The sequence below is a fragment of the Mustela lutreola genome, chromosome 1 (genome assembly GCF_030435805.1).
Source record: "Mustela lutreola isolate mMusLut2 chromosome 1, mMusLut2.pri, whole genome shotgun sequence".
Taxonomy (NCBI): domain Eukaryota; kingdom Metazoa; phylum Chordata; class Mammalia; order Carnivora; family Mustelidae; genus Mustela; species Mustela lutreola.
The window spans coordinates 183,090,521-183,108,246 of record NC_081290.1 but is presented as its reverse complement, the minus strand read 5'-3'; the positions used below and the strand labels follow the sequence as shown (position 1 = coordinate 183,108,246).

The window sequence follows — 17,726 nt, the reverse complement described above, 5'->3', positions numbered from 1 at the left end:
GAAGTGCATTAAGGAAACCGAGTAGTTCACCCAAGCTGGAATTTATATATTACCATGTGTGTGGAGACAGAAGGGTGGAGTATCCACAGATGAAGCTGGAGAAGTAGGAAGGCGCCAGATCCCACCAAGTCTTGGAATACTTGCAACAGAATTTGGGTTATCTCAAGGGCAGTAGAGAACCACTGACTGCTTTTAAGCAGAGGAATCATGATCATATTTGAATCTCAGAAAGCTCACTCTGACCATGGAGTAAAGAATGAATTCATGGATGTGGGCAAGTTGGAGGTAGGATGTCCAGCATGGGAGGATGTGATAATCCTCAGAAGAGGCAACTGTAGCCTAGGCAAGAAGAGTAGAAATGAAGACAGAAAGAAGGAAATGAATCTGAGAGGTATTTCCAAGAGAACATACTCGAGACTCTATAATTGTTGCTCAGGGTGTGAAAAAAAAGTGGAGGTGAGGATAACCCCAGATCTCTGGCTGGACTAGTACAAGTGGCTAGTGAGGGAAAGAGGAGAAACAGATGAAGAGGTGAAAACAAGGGGTTCAGTTTCACTCCTGTTAGGTTTAGTGTGTCTGGTAGACACTCAAACAGAGAACCTAACATGCCTCTGGGTATATGGATCTGGACCTCAGACTGAGGTTTGAGTCATTAGCATACAGATGGTTATGGGAGACAATATGTGTATGGAATACTCAAGACTTCTTGGTAGCAGAACTCCCAAGCCTCTGTTAGTACTGCTTAAAATGGAGACAACTGCTCCATGTGTCAGTCCTTTTCACCACAGCCTTGTGATCCACAAAGCCTATTTTGTTCCATATCTAGGACCTGAAGAGCATCTGTGTCTTTCATCATATGTAGAACCATTTGCCTCCTCTCAAAGACATCACAGTTTTGAATCAATTACTTTACCCATAGAGCTTACCTTGAGTCCATCATTCTTCCCCTTTATTTCTGATCTGGAGAAATCTATACAAATTTTGTGACATTATCTACCCACATAAAAGCATAAATGGAAAATCCAAAAGAGGAAAATGAGGACCTTTAGTTTCAGGCAAAATAGCTGAGTTATGTTTTAAGGGGATTTATTTGGGTTATCTGATATTTAATTTAAACTGTATGCTTCCTACTCTCCTTTTAATTAATTCATCTTTTAGCTTGCCCTGACATGGTCAGGACTTATTTAGGTTCCCTTGTTCCCAAAGATCAAATTGCTTTTCTAAAGTACATTTGGTTTCTAAAACTTGGCATCTCTGAGCTTCTGGTGCCAATACAAAGAGCACATACATATTCCAACAATCCGTGGATTGTTGTTAGTGAGAGGCACCAGTCCTGGCCTTTGGGAGGAAGGGCACAGCACATTTCTTCATAGGGGGAAGTGATGGAGCTATTATTACTTTCAAGACATCCCTGGTTTGTCCATTCAGAAAGGCACAAGTCAGGCTCTGTGGCCCATTCAAAGGATGAGGCTGTGAAAATGGCTCCCCTGGTGACACTTGGACTGCCAGCCCTTCCCTTGCATCCACTCAGCAGCAGAGGGTTCCCAGCACCCGAGTTTGTTAACCTTGACCTCTCCTGTCACCATGGAAACACAACACTGCCAAGGGAACTTCCTCTGTGATTATCATTCAAACTGTGAAAGAATAGAATAGAAAATAGAATAGGAAAAACACCCAGAAAATTTCATTGCCCATTTCATGTTGCCGTTCAGCCTTTTTCTTTAGAACAAAGAAGCTCCCAGCAATTTCTCTGAAAGTTTGGTGTTGGGGTGGAGGGGGCAAGGGTGGGGTGGGAAGGAGGAGTCTGGCCAGGACCTGCTGTGGCAGCTTAAAGTTTTACCAGCCTCTACTCTGTTTGAGGAATTGAGATTTACTTGCAGTATATTACCATAACTGAAATAATTTACAATTGCCCCCTAGAGAATAAAATACTTAGGAATAAATTTACCAAGGAGGTGAACGACCTATACTCTGAAAACTATAAAACATTAATGAAGAAAATTAAAGATGATATAAACAAATGGAAAGATATCCCATGTGCATGGATGGGAAGAACAAACACTATTAAAATATTCATACCACTTAAAGCAATCTGCAGATTCAGTACAATTCCTATCAAAATACCCTAGTATTTTTCACAGAGTTAGAACAAATAATCCTCAAATTTGTATGGAACCACAAAGGACCCCAAACAGTCAAAGCATTCTTGAAAAAGAAGAAACCTAGAGGTATCACAATCCCAGATTTCAAGATATTCTGCAAAGCTGCAATAATCAAAACAGGCACAAACATAGACACATAAATCAATGGAACAGAACAGAGAGCCAGAAACAAACCCATGCTTATGTGGTAAATTAATCTGTGACAAAGGAAACAAGAATATACAACAGGGAAAAGATAGAATCTTCAATAGATGGTGCTGGGAAGACTGGACAGCTACATGCAAAAAGCATGAAATTGGACCACTTTCTTACACCATACACAAGAACAAACTCAAAATGGATTGAAGACCTACATTTAAGACCTGAAACCATAAAAATCCTAGAAGAGAGCACAGGTAGTAATGTCTCTGACATTGGCCATAGCAACATTTTTCTAGATATGTCTTCTGAGGCAAGGGAAACAAAAGCAAAAATAAACTATTGGGACTATGTCAAAATAAAAAGCTTTCACACCGGGGCACCCGGGTGGCTCAGCTGGTCAAGGCTCTGACTCTTGGTTTCAGCTCAGGTCATGATCTCATGGGTCCTGAGAATGAGCCCTGAATTGGGTGCTCTGCTCGGCGGGGAGTCTGCTTGAGATTCTCTCCCTCTGCCCCTCCCCCCACTCACACACACTCTCTCTAAAATAAAAAGATAAATCTTAAAAAAAAAGTTTTCTCACAATGAAGGAATCTATCAACAAAACAAAAGGCAACCTACTGAATGGGAGAGGATATTTGCAAATGATATATCCAATAAGGGGGTTAATACCCAAAATATATAAAGAACTTATACCAACAACAAAAAATAATCTCATTTAAAAAATGGGCAGAGGACTTCAATAGACACTTTTCCAAAGAAGACAGATGGCCAACAGACACATGAAAGGATGCTCAACATTGCTAATGATGAAGAAAATGCAAATCAAAACCACAAGATATTACCTTACACCTGTCAGAATGGTTAAAATCAAAGGGACAAGATAGAACAAGTACTAGAGAGGATGCGGGGAAGAAGGAACTCTTGTTCACTATTGGTGGGAATGTAATTGGTACAGTCACTGTGGAAAACAGTATTAAAAACATAAATATCATACAATCCAATAATTCCACTACTGGGCATTTAACCAAAAACAAAAACAAAAACCCACCACCTGGAAAAGATATAGGCAGGCACCCTTATGTTTATTGCAGCAGGATTTACAATCGCCAACATGTGGAAGCGGCCTAAGTGTCCTCTGATAGGTGAACAGATAAGAAAGATGTGATGTGATGTGTGTGTGTGTGTGTGTGTGTGCATGCATGTGTGTATAATATATATATAATATGCATCCCTAAAAAATGATGAGATCATGCCATTTGGAACATTATGGATGGACCTAGAGGGTATTATGGTAAATGAAATAAGTCAGACTAAGAAAGACAAATGCCAATGTTTTCACTCATATGTAGAATAAAAAAAGTTTTATTTATTTATTTGACAGAGAGAGATCACAGGTAGGCAGAGAGGCAGGCAGAGAGTGAGAGGAAGAAGCAGGCTCCCCGCTGAGCAGAGAGCCCGATGTGGGACTCGATCCCAGGACCCTGAGATCATGACCTGAGCCGAAGGCAGCGGCTTAACCCACTGAGCCACCCAGGCGCCCGATTCCAGTTCCTCTTATGGAATGAAAGGCATCATGGGGATGAAAGGCCCAGCTCAGGGAATACAGTGACTGAGATTCCAATAGCATCACCTGCACGGATCACAGCTGCACTTGTGGCGAGCACAGCGTAACACAGAAGTGGAATCACTATGCTGTATACCTGAAACCAATGTCATACTGCGTGTCAGCCATACTAAAAAAAAAAAAAAAAAATTAAAACATAACAAAAACCCAGAAGCCAAATACATAAATAAAGTTCCTAGAATCATGATGCTATCCTCAATATCATTCAACATGAGTTGGATTTTCACCTGTAGGTTGCTAAGCAAACAACTATCATTATTATTCTTTTTCTACCACACCCTTGATTTAGAACCAGAATTCGATAGCAATAAAAGAGGCTTGATTTAAATTTATAGTAGGATTGCTCACTTAGACTTGGAAGGAACCATAGAAATCAAGATCCAACTGCATACTTGGAATTGTGGGCAAGATATACTGTGTGTGTGTGTGTATGCACATACCCCTTAGAACTCGGCCCGCAGCTTTCTTCATAAATTCTACATCCAGAAAATTTTAATAATAACTTACTTGGTGCTGCATCCTCCTTTAACAGACCAGCAGTATGACGTCTGGAGAGACCATGTCCTTCTCTGGATTATTCTCTTCCTTCTGCTGCTCCTCTTGCTCCTTTCTCTGCCTCTTCCACCTCACTGTTTTTCTCTTCCTAAAGTGACAAAGGTGCATAGTTTGAATTTTGCATTGGTTTAGTGAATGTTAAACAAGAGTGTTGAGTTCCACAGGTGAGGCCCAGTGCAGACAGAGAGTGGGAATGATGTCAGAAGGGCACGTGGGCTCACAGGGAAGTTAGAGGATCAAGAAACAGGCAAATGATCTCAGAAACACACTGGGGGTTTTGGTCACTGATGATTGCAAAGGCCCTGGCCAGCCGGCAGTCAGGATCGCGTGTGTTCTTAATGTTTCCTAGGCCACTAGTTGCCTTGGCGAGCGAGCTTCCCTTCTACCCCCAGGAGTGAAGGAAATCAGCAGCTGCTGAGGTCAGGTGCCCCACCCCCGGTCGGGTGCCCCTCCCTGCCCCCCCCATGGTTTACCAGGGACAGAATGAGACAGGAAAGCTTGGCAAGTTCTCAGAGCTCCTGCCTGAGTTTGACTCTGCCATCCTCCTCCCCCAAGAAGGAAAGGTGTACTATACTCACCTTGATGGGGTAAACACAGTGTGCTTTCATTTGTGATGTTCTATCACGTGCTGCTGTTTGTTTGAAACCTTGAAGTCTCTAAGCATGGACTTTGGAGTCAGACGCCAGTATGTCTTAGCAGTGGTTCCAACACTGCTGGCCTTGGGCTAGACTCCTAATCTCTTCAGCCTTTGGTTTCCTCATGTGCAAAATGGCCACCACAGTAATGCACATTTCAAGGGATGGTTATATGAGTTAGAGAAACAAAGGCACATAATGTGTCTGATGTGGAGTCTAACATGGTCATGGCTTCCAACTACCTCTCCTCCAGCCTTTGGCTCTGTTCTGACAACACAGACTGGCTCAGAATGTAGAGAATGTTGAAAGGAAGGAAATTTTTTGTGTTCTTCACTCTAGACTTAAGAATATAAAAAGGTATTTAAAAAAATATCCAAAACTCATTTACTCTTTTTTATTGAGCTTCTTAGGTGACTCTGGAGAGGGTCAGCCAGGAAATTTGGTGTCACAACACCCACAGGTAAAATGAACCTCATGATTTTAGTGAATGCGTAAAGCAGCATTTCCTCAGTGTAAGGGCCTATTTAGCCAGAGCAGCTCCATCTGGTTAAACAGTGATTTTGTTGTTTATACAGTAAAACTTAAACTGTCCATGCCCCTCTTCCTCCAGGGGACTTACTTAAAAACAAGTCCCAGAAACCAGTCCCAGGTAACAAAGCCCAAATACAAGGGCGGGTCAGGCCAGGTGGAGGTATCCAATCAGTGGGGGCGCATACTGTCTCCCTAGTTATCAAGGAGTATGGGTCCCGCCCTTTGGGTGCCTTTTGGGCGCCAATTCTGACCAAGGTGATAGGCTAGTTCAAATATCTACTATAGGGTAAATTGTGATTCAGTTGGTCACTTATGTGTGACCTAGCATGACTATGCAGCTTTCTCTGTGTGTTACAATCTCATTGGCCACCTGTGCGTGGCCAGGCCCAACCACATGGCCTTTGCCCTTAAAAGCTAGTCTGTAAGGCAGAAAGGGGTTGCCTTTTTGCAAGAGACAGCACTGGCCGGTCAGTTTGGTTCTTGATGCTTGGTGCAAAATAAAGCTTTGCTTGACCTTTGCTTTGTATCAGTCTCGCTCCTTTGATTACGGACCCAGCACTAAGGTTTTCTGACTTGCCATCTCCTTTTATAAAGTAAAATCTTGCAAACCCTCTTAAGAAGTTTTTCAATTATTTTATCATTTTTACATGACATTTATTAAAGTGTTATTTTAAATTTATAGACATATTTTAGATCTATGTTCTGAATTCTTAAGCTAGGTGCTGAGAATATGGGTATTTATTACATTATTGTCTACTTTTTGGTATTCTCTAAGTATTCGATCATAAGAAAATATTATACCAGTATTTCATTTTGAATAGTCTAGTAATTATTTGAAGAGGAAATTTTTACAACATTTTCACTTATCAGGTGATATACACTCTCTGATTTATTTTTAACTTAATTCTATATGAAAAGGAATGATTTATGGACAAATAAATTTTAATATGACTTTGTATCATATTTGACTTAGGGACAAAAAATATATTAAAATGAAATGAAGTCTAACTATATATTCTAGAACCAACAATTGCTTTCACAAGTTGATGGTTGAAATGTGGTTTTTTTGAACTTACAAAAAAAATCAACTGGTATCCATTTTTAGATATATATAATTTTCAGGTTTTGTTTCTAAATTACAAGATGAGAGAGACAGTTCCAGGCTTTCATTTGCAAGCGTTTCTCCACAAACAACACATTGTAGCTGTGGAGAGGCTTTATTCTCAATAGATGGAAAGTCGAACTGCATATAATCACAGCTATCTTTTGTATTTTAAACACTATTAATCTACAGTGACCTCCTGATGTCTGATACAAGAACTGTGAAAGCTATCTGTGGGTCTAGCAGCAGTGTCATTTTTGTATTTCCCTTCAACTTTCTCTATTTCAACAGGAAAATTCCTCACAAATTAAACAATGGATGATGAAGAAGAAAAGCAATATAAAATGGTATATGGATCAAAAATGTCGGGTCAGCTATGGGGGTTCAGTGTGGGACAAATATCTGAGCGAGTCATGAAAGCCTTCATCGGGTGTCCACCAAATCCTGTGTGCTCACAGACCTAGACATTGTGACCAACAATGACATGAGCCCCCTTTAGATTCTTTCCCATGTACTGGACTTACGTCCCTTCTATTCTAGGCTCTGGGCGTTGGGAGAGTTTTATACCTCTTCTTATCTCCAGTGGTATCTAGGTCAAGTGTGGCGGGGGTAGACATTCTTTAAGTGTTAGAGACTTAATGGACTTGAATGACTTCCACTGAGTGGCAGTTCAGACAGTAGAGGTGGGGGAGGCTAGAGTTACACATCAGAGTCGATGAGGATCTGGAACTAGAATAATAGAAGGCTGGCGTGGCAACTACCAGGCATGGGAATCAGAAGGGACACTCAGGTATTTGGCCTGCCCCTGACACTAGATGCACCCCCACGGGAAGAGGACAGAAGCCAGGGCACTGCCTCTGCTGCAATGCTGAAAGAGTCAGCTCTGTTTGTCCAACAGGTGTCATTCCAAAGGGACATGATGGTAACTGTTCACTGATAAGGGAAGAGAGGAGCTGAAGGAATGAGCTATGCCTCACCCAACAGGCGGAATACACTGACCACAGGTCCAGCATTGCTCTTGAGTCCAGCCGCTGGTTACTGTAAGTATGATTCAGGGACCAATATTCAGGCCTTGGGAGGGAGGTTTGGCAGCAAGAGTAGGAGCCGGCTGACCGGAGAGGCTCAGCATTTTCTGCGTGAAGTCTGACTTGATCCTGGAAGCGTGGGTGGGGCTCGACATGCGGGGAGCCTCAGCAAGGACAAGAGAGAAGGGAGGCAGACACTGGCAACAAGGCTGGCTCAAAGGAGAGCTCCTCTGTGGTGGTTCTTGTCTTGTTTTTCCTGAGGTCAATTGATCTACCTGATGCATAAATAAATTTTTGAACTTATTCTGTATTTTAAAACCTGTTCACTGAGTGTGTTACAGACTGAATACCAACTGGTATTGCAATAAAAATTTACGCTGAGAATAAATGATTTCTAAGATGTGGGTAAACGACTCATGTACATCATTTTCTATCGGAAGCAGTTAGGCTTCATAAACTACTTCTTGTTTCTGTTAGATGCATACAAGTTTATAAATACTGTCTCTTTGTGATAAATCGATCCATTTATCATCACATCATGACCTTTCTTTATCCCTTACAATTATTTTTGCCTTGGGATCTATTTCTTTCTGATGTTAATGGAGCCACTGGGGTAACTTAATCTGCAGTTGGACTTTGAACAAGTCTGTATCCTCATATTTTAAGTGTGTTTCTTGTAAACACCATGTAGCTGACAAACCAACATCCTTTTTTTCAACAAAATTTTATTTCATTTACACTGACTGTGATTATGGAAGTATATGAATTCATCTCCATCATCTTACTTTGTGCTTATATTATTATTCATCCTGCTTATTCATCTTATAATATTATTATAATAATATTATAATATTATTCATCTTATAATATTATATTATTATTCATCCTGCTTTGCATATTCTACTTTTATTTGGATTGAAGAAAATATTTTTGGTTAATGTTTTCTTCAAGACATTTGGAAGCCATCTATTCTATTTCCTTAAAAATCACCTTTAACTAAATCTTTACCTTCTTTCCAGAAAAACACAAAGATCTTAGAAATCGTAATTCCACTCACTCTCCTCTTTTATATCATTTGCTACATCATTTCTATACCCTCAAATTAGGCACTGTCATTGTGTTGTTTAAGTCAGTATCTGAACAGACTTTTCCACATTGGTACTAGTTCTATTGCTTACTGTTCTTTCTGGTGTTTCACTTCCATTCTTATCATCAAAATTTCTTCTTCCTGTGATTCAGTCTTTAGAAGTTCCCCCCGTGAGACTCTTTCAGTGATAAACTCTGTTTTTTTGATTGCACAAAAATGTCTTTGCTCTTCTTCTTAAGAAACAGTTTAGCAAAGGGTGAGGTTATAAGTGAATAGTTACTTGCTGTCTGCACATTGAAGAGATCTTCGCTTGCATTTATTATAATGGGTTTACATGCGTTGAATTGGATCCCCATGTTCACTAACTGACTACAATTCAAAATAAGGATTTTTAAAAAATCAATACACTATTGCCTACACTGTAATGGAATCCAAATTGTTTACTATAAAAAATCTATTAAAATTATAAGTTATAACCCTCATCCTTCAAAAAAAAAAAAAAGGCTTTGAATTGGCTATTTAAATCTGGGAGATTTCATGGACACATCTCAAGAATTTAGTGGGGAAGATACAGACTTACATATCTTTAAGAGGAGAGCAGCTCTTTTATGAACATTTTCCTTGAAACTTCTTATCTTGGAAGAGTAGAAGCGGCATCATAGAAGCTGTCAAATGTCCGCTTGCAGTAATAAGTAAACTTGGTGTAGATTTTCAACAAGTTCTTAGAATTAGCAAAAAAAATTGTTTAAGACAAGTTGAAAAATACAGTAACAATTCTGTACAGTCTTAATATACTTTTCATTTTTCATATATATATTTCTCTTGTTTTATTATGCCAGGGGGAAGAATTCACCCTTTTTCTCTGCAAATATTCTTTGTTAACTGACTGTAATCATCAAATATCAAATGTGTATTTGATTTATTAATCTAGGTCATTCCATCTTAAAGAGAAATAGGCAGGTTGCCTGTGGTTTGTGGTGTGAAGCCCACTTCAAAGTGTATGGTTCACTTTCTTCCTTTTACTATTTTTCCTTCCTTCTGTCTTTCTTTCCTTATTTCTGTGTTGTCGTTGTTTTAGAGATAGTAGATGTGATTCATTTTTTGTTTCAAAACAAACTGAAAAAACCTCTGTGTGTGTTGGGTTTTTTAGCTTTCAATTCTACTTCACTTAACGTAATACAACTTTTTCATATCTGCTAAGATATGAAGTCCAGTAGCAGACACAAAGGAAGAATAGAGCAGTGGATGTTCAGGCGAAAGCTGGGGGAGGTGGAAGGCTCTCCACAAAGTACATCAATCACATGGACAGTGAGTTGTACGTTAAGAGAGGAGACCTCTGCACTCTCATTCCTTGTATTCAGTTCAGGCCTGGAGCTCCATCCTGAATCCTCAAACCATCAAGAGTCCATTTTTCATTCACTTTTCCTTATGTCCAGGGTCATTACCGTGGTCAGCACCATCTCTGAAACTTGCTTAAACCCAAGTTTGCTGCTTTTTGACCCGCTCTCTGCAATGACCTCAAATACACCTGACCAAATCACACTTCTGCTTAAAACCCTTTGTTGTATTCTTATTTGTTGATTCTTCAAGTGTCTGACACATAGTGATTATTAAATAAATGTGTGTTTTTTACAATAAGATAAAGAAGAGAAAGGAAATAAGAAGTAATGGAGAGATTAGTACATTAACTTATACAGTGAATATCTGAACTCCCACTATGGGTCCAACACTGCACTTGCTGTTCATAAGAGTGAACACAATATATGTAGGGCTCCTGTTGGGGGGGGAGCTTGGTTCTCACTCATCCCACCAAAACAAGTACACAGCTAAAATGCCCAGCCCCTGACTATGGATCAGGTATCATACTAAGTGTTCTACTGAAGTAATCTCCTTTGGTTTTCACAATCAGCCACAATGAGCTAGACACTCTTACTATGACCATTTTGTTCAGAAGACAACTGGGGCATTGGAAGATACAGTAATAAGAGGTAGTGTAGGATTAGAAACTTGACACAGCAGAACTCTTTTCCTAACTCAAAGCCATAGCGTACAGTCATCATTTGGTTCATTAGAACACACCTACAATTTCTGCGGTGATAAGGGAATGCTCTCCACAGAGGAAATCAGCCAGGGTCTGACTGCAGAGAACTGACTTCCAGAGTTGGGCATGGGTACGGTCAACACTGGATTTTTGGAAGCCTCTAGAATTCCTGGTACATCGTAAGAAAAGGGATTCATTTCTGTACCCCTTAGCCCTCTGCCTAAAGCATGTTGACCAAGTTTGTTCTTAGCTCAGGATTTTCAGCTCAAGAATTTACCCAAGTACCTATTTTGCATTTTTTAAATCTTTAATATTCTGGTTTTAATAACTTACTATATTTGTACCCTTAGAAATTTTGTCTATTAATCATTTTCACATTTCTAAAATGTTTTAATAGTCATTATCCTTAATACTTTTTATTTATTATTACTCTTTTTTATGATCTTTTAATTAAACTTTTAAAGATGGTTTTACATTCCACTTCATTTTTCTAAGTTTGCTTCCTCTTTTATTCCTCTCTTGTCCCCAACTTCAATTTAATTTTATTAGTAAAGGTGATGAACTAAACGTGGCTATGCCTTTTTAAGACTTTAAGATCAACTCTTGCCTAAATCAGGGAAAAAGGCCTAGTGGAGCATGAATCCCAGGACATGTTTCTGGAGATGGTTTCTGCCCAGCCACTTCAAGGCGCAGAGTGGATGGAAGGAGCTGGGCAGGGCTCTGTGTGTGGGGTAGGGTGTGAGTCTTGAGTCCTGAGCGGGTGTATCAGGAAGTCAGGCTCTTGTCTCCGCTCCTTCACTAACTGCACTTGTGACCTTTGGCAGACCCCTTTCTCTGCTCTTCTCAGCAGTAGCAGGAAGGGCCTGAAATAAATCATTTCCAAATGGGCCTTTCCAGCTTTGTTATTGTGTGTGCCCTATGATTCAGATGGTAGGGGATTAGCAAAACAAAGCCAAGCATTTTGATGGAGCCCTATTAAAGTGGCATATCAAATTATCAAAACACTGCTTTTTATTACTTAATAATGTTCTCAAAAGAAATCCTTGATGTATCCCTGACCCTATGCCTAAGGCTTGCCCTCTTCCTCAGCCTGTGAATCCCATCAAAGTATCCCTGGCAAAAATGGTAATGTGAAAATAGCACGAGCCCTTCGCAGAATGCCAAGGTTTCCAGTTCTACAGAACTGGCTTTGGATTCTGGGCACAACGGCTCACTTAGCCCTTGGCTGTGTGGTCTTGGGAATGAGACTTTTCAGCCTTGGTTTCCTCCTTTGTAAATTATAGTCTTGACACTGAACACATTAAGCTTAGAAATAAAATGTGTAAAGCGCCCATGCATGCTTCATCACATCTAGAAAGGAAATAAAGCTTAAGGTAGTTTAATGGTCCCAAAAGAGCTTCCTAAAAGAAAATCATCTGTGTTTCACTAGAAAGTTTTTAAATCATGGTTTCTAGGTTAGGAGAGTCTTGGGTTTCCAGAAGGGCTGATGGCCGCATAGACGGGGAAGAGATCAAGGGCTTAAGTGGGAAGGAAAAGCAGAGATCAGACCATCAGACAGTCTGAACATGAACATGTACTGAACAACTTATCAGATGCGCAGGAAGTAGGAAATGTTTGTGAAAAACAAGCCCTCACGTCTCCCTCACTCCTATCCCCAGATTAGAACCCTTGCTTCTGAGTCAGAGCTGAGAATCAGTGTTTAAAAGTGTTATTGCTCACCGGGGGCAAGTCCTGGTATGATACAGCAACATTACTCTTGAGCTCTGTGGCATCCTGACCTCGTCTGGTTTAGAGGAGTCTCAGCGAGACTCATATGTGGCTTTGTGTCATGACCAAATTGGCTAAAAGGCCCAGAGATGAAACATACGTTCCTCTGGCAGGAAGTTTTGGAACACTTGGTGAACTTCGTAAGAAATAAGATAATCCTGTTGGGTTGTCTGGTTGCTGAATTCCTGAGGCAAAGTAAGCAGCAAGAGTACTAGGGTATGCATGTGTGGGGAGGGTGGGCTGAAGCTGGCTGGATGAAGATGACGATGGTGGTGATGATGACTTCTTGAGAACCATAAAGAAAAAAGTATGCATTCAGGTTCTAGAAAACTTTCCATTTTCTCAATTTTGGTATGGTCCTCTACCCCCAAGAGAAAGCTTTACATGGACATTTATCTCACTTTGAATTTTTATTCACTTGGAAAAAATAAATGGGCACCCATGAGATATTACAAGCTATTGTAAATGTTCGGGATACCAAATCAGGTAAGACATGACCATTCCTGAATTGAGTTGACAGTCTTATGGGGGTAAAAAACCTGTGTGTGGGCAGCCCATGGTACAATCCAATGTGGTGAGGGCCATTACAGAAAATTGAGCAAAGTACTGCAGATGACAGAGGGCAGATTAGCCAACTCACAAAAAGTCACAAGAAGGTTTCATAGAAGAGGTAATATACTTCAACTGGTTTCTTATAATAAAGATAACTCAGGAAGTGAGAAGGGGAGAGATTTTAGATGCAAAGCTTGTACAAAGAAGGCACAGGGTCAGAAATTGATGTGGCATAGAGCCTAACATGGGCTGGGATTTGACAAGAAGGACTTGATGGCAGGAACTTAAGCTACAGGATAGAATGACAGATGGAGTCAGTCTAGGAAGGCACTTGGATGATAGCCTTCAGGCTAAACTAGAGAGTTTGGATTTTATCTGTGAATTCCAGGAAGGCCAGGAAAAGTTTTTGTTGTTTTGCTTGTTTTTCTTTATTAACCTGGGATGGAACATAGTGGTTTTGTTTTTAGTAATACACATTCAACGGAAGAAAGATGTTTAATCAGTTGCACTCAGGAGACTTTGGAACAAGGCCATTTCGCTAGCCATTATATCTCTTAAAGTTAAGGGTCTGGTCTTGGAAGAAGGGGTAAACAACAGAGTTAGAGAGAAGAAGCTGGAAGTAAGTCTTAATGCTGAGGTGGAATAGGATATTCAATGACAGAGCAGATGGGAGGATGTCAGATGAGTGGGAGGAAGGTCTTGATGATGGCAGCAAGAGTCAATTGTGAAGATGGGCTAAGTGGCCATACCATAATTGATATGAAAAATTACTTCATTCCTTGTTATATACACGTTCTCTTGACATGACATGTTTTTGTTCATATAAATGCAAGAGAGAGTATACACCTAATATTTTTATGTGGGCAAAGGTATTTGGCTTTCTGGTGTCTGGTTCCAGCTTGCTCAAAGGTGTAGGACATTACACATGCCAGAGTGATTACCAAAATTCATGACCTTCTCTTCTTCCTGGGCATATGGCTGGACTTCATGTCCCAGCTTCCGTTACAGTAACATGTGGCCTGTGATTGGGTTCTAGCCACTGGCACGTGAGCAAAAGTGATATACACTGACTTCAAGCTTGGCCCATAAACCTCATGAGGCATTCCTCCACACTCTGGCTCCTCCTCTGGCTGATTGGAAGGGAGGCAACTTCCGTGGCATTAATCAAAGCTACAAGGTGAAGGTTATGGAACCTCCAATAGTCCAGGTCCCCAGGGTGACATTGCAGTGGCTTTCTGCCTACTCAGTATCATTATAGAAGTTACAAATAAGCATCAGTGGGCATCTGTTTGTTACAGAGCTTACTCTACCCTAACTTTTTTTTTTTAATTTCTTTTCAGCGTAACAGTATTCATTGTTTTTGCACCACATCCAGTGCTCCATGCAATATGTGCCCTCCCTAACACCCACCCCCTGCCCCTTCAAAACCCTCAGATTGTTTCTCAGAGTCCATAGTCTCTCATGGTTCACCTCCCGTTCCAATTTCCCCCAACTCCCTTCTCCTCTCCATCTCCCAATGTCCTCCGTGTTATTCCTTATGCTCCACAAGTAAGTGAAACCACATGATAATTGACTCTCTCTGCTCGACTTATTTCACTCAGCATAATCTCCTCCAGTCCCATCCATGTTGATACAACAGTTGGGTATTCATCCTTTCTGAAGGAGGCATAATATTCCATAGTGCATATGGACCACATCTGCCTTATCCATTCGTCCATTGAAGGGCATCTTGGTTCTTTCCACAGTTTGGTGACCTACCCTAATTATTACATCAAGTTCTCACACTGATTTGTTAATTCAGTGGGTATTTACTGAATACTGATTATGCACCAGGCACTGTATTAGGTGCTGGGGACAGTGTGCAGAGCGAACTATGTGAGCGTCTTGCTCTCAGAGAGGCACGGAGCTTAAGCCCAGGAAGTAAACTCTGATTTTACATGTTTCTGCTTAGAGTGACTCAGTGTACTATTTTATTATATCAAAGTACATTTTTATATTGAAAAATATCCCTTCATATAATAGTGATTTTTTGAAACCATGGTGAGTGTTACCACCAATTTGAGATAATTTTCATAATAACTGAGCACCAACATCCAGCAGTGAGAGAGATGATTTGTGAGCTCTTTCCAAGTTTCTGGTCACTTTAGAAATTTTATATTTTATTAGTGTAATTGCAGAGTTTGAAGTTACCTATATAATGCAATTTAGGTTGTCAATATCATCAGCTTAGTGCCTCAGCTTACGTTTCCATTACTAGAAAAATGTTATTGTGACCTTAATAATAGTGAGAATTAATAGTCATCTATAAGAACTTCTGCTTATGAGAAAAGGTTTTTAAATTGGGTGTGTTTATATATTAGATGAGGAGTAGAACAGGTCTGGGGAGGTAGATGCAGGTGGGGAGTAGCACCTGGTGGATACCATTTTGAATGGGTTATACTGCAGTTGCCCACCAGACATTCAGGAGGATCTGTGCCTGGTAGCCCACTGACTTCTTGATTTGGGAGGTCTCTTTGTAGGTTGAAGTAAAATAACTACTGGTGAAGATCAGATTAAAGACACAAAGAGAAGAAAAAGGACACAAAGAGCGGGGATTGAGACCCTGGGATACAGGTTTCTTACCTGGGAGAAAAGTCCCATGAGTTGCTTGGCATCTCTTGACCCTCTCTTCAACACTTGGTGAGCTCAAATGCTACATAACAAATTACAAATGTAGCACTTAACACAGCATGACACTTCTCATAATGATAACTGAATAATGCATTGTCATATTCATATTATATACTTGAAATTAATATAATTAACTATAATATTACTATTACTTATATCAATAATAATATACTACTAAATTTAATACTGTATGTTAATTATGCTTCAATTTAAAAAAAATAAAGCAATTATTGATAGGTTTAAAAGAACATACACTTATTATCTAAGAGTTCCTGGGGGTCAGGAGTCCAGGCACAGCCTAAGTGGGTCCCCTACTCAGGGTCTCACAAGGCTGCAGTGAAGGTACCACTGAGATCACAATCTTATCTGAGATTTAACTTCTCTTGAGAGCTCACTGGCTGTTGAAAGAGTATAGTTTCTGATTAGGTCAGGCCCACCTAGGATAATCTCTTCTGATTAGTTTAGGGCCTGTAAAATCCCTTCAAGTTTGCCATAGAGCATAAGCTAATCATGAGAGTAGGGAGGGACATCCTATCATATCCACAGGTCTGCCCACACTCAAGTGGGGGTGATTACACAGAGTATCATTATCTGGAATTGAGAACCTTGGAGGTTATCTTAGAATTCTGCCCACCACAAAGGCCGAAGATATATTCATTTATAAAATAACAATTTTTTTGAGCGCCTACGATTTGCCAAGCATTATTATGGTATTTCTGAAGACAATAAATACTTTTTAAAAACTAGAGCAGAAGCAGCAGAATTTGGGCTGCTAGAAGTTAGCATAGCAATTGGTTGTTTTATGTGGGGGGTTAAGCACTGATTTCATGGAAAAAGTTACACGTAAGCCAAGACTCCTTATAAGAACCACAGGTTTCCCTTCACCTATGCCCAGAGGTCTTCAGATGTTTCTCTCAGCTTACTTTCCATCAATCATTAATTTTTGTTTTTGTAGAAGTAACGAAGTAAATTTAAAAAATTCTACATTGGATTTTATTACATGTAAATTAAGACTCCACAAAACAAAGTGAGCCAGAAGGCAAAAATCTTATAAGCTGAAAGAAACCAGGGACCCCCCTCATGTTTCAAAGGGCTCAAAAGGCAGAAATCTGCTGCTCAAAAAAGAACCCAACATGCTCCCATTTGGGCCTATCAATGAATCTGTATGACACTGGGCCTGCCCAAAGAACACGGCTCATTGATTCATCGATTTATTTACTCATCCTTTATAATATACCAAGAATTTGTTACGTGCAAGGGTTCATGCTAAGCATGGAGATTTCAAAGATAAGTAAGGTATAAACCCTGACTTTCAAGAATTTACACTACAGTGAGACAACAGAATCTTGTGTCAATAATTTCAATTACAGCATCCTGCCAGGAATATCAACGGCTAGTCATTATACAGAAAATAACACCCTCCCTGGGGGATTGTGAAATCAAAACCCTGAACAATTTCTAGATGATCTTTCTAAAATGTGGCCTAAGATGATTTTGACAGATGTACAGTTTTCCACAGACCTACGGTGGGGATGATGAAGGGGCCATGTTGGCCCACAAGTGGTTCCCTTGGGCTGAGTCTTGGGAGAGGAAAGGGTAAGCCAATGTGACTTGACCAGAGAGAGCGAAGAGCAACTGGATTATTCAGTACTGATTGGGACACATCTATCCAATGTCCATACAACAAACCATGCTACCAGGAAGCTGGGGAACCTGTAGCCTCATAAACGGTCTCCAGCATGTTCTATCACAGCTGCTCCATGAGAACCATATTATAGAAGCTCTCGTCTGCTCGGGATTTTAATGCACCTATCCCGGAACGATATATGCAGGG

General features: G+C 40.2%; 1 long non-coding RNA gene across 3 annotated transcripts; it reads right to left on the bottom strand.

The window, feature by feature from the left end:
* Nucleotides 1-3,649: 3,649 nt before the first annotated feature.
* On the bottom strand, nucleotides 3,650-4,958 carry LOC131835606 (uncharacterized). 3 transcript variants are annotated; one of them, XR_009355269.1, is made up of 3 exons: nucleotides 4,752-4,904; nucleotides 4,435-4,570; nucleotides 3,650-4,036 (listed from the first exon to the last, which is right to left on the bottom strand). It is a non-coding gene; the product is annotated as an uncharacterized LOC131835606 (long non-coding RNA). The 3 variants fall into 3 exon arrangements; XR_009355262.1 differs by having other exon boundaries at nucleotides 4,704-4,902; XR_009355266.1 differs by having other exon boundaries at nucleotides 4,435-4,958.
* Nucleotides 4,959-17,726: the final 12,768 nt, after the last annotated feature.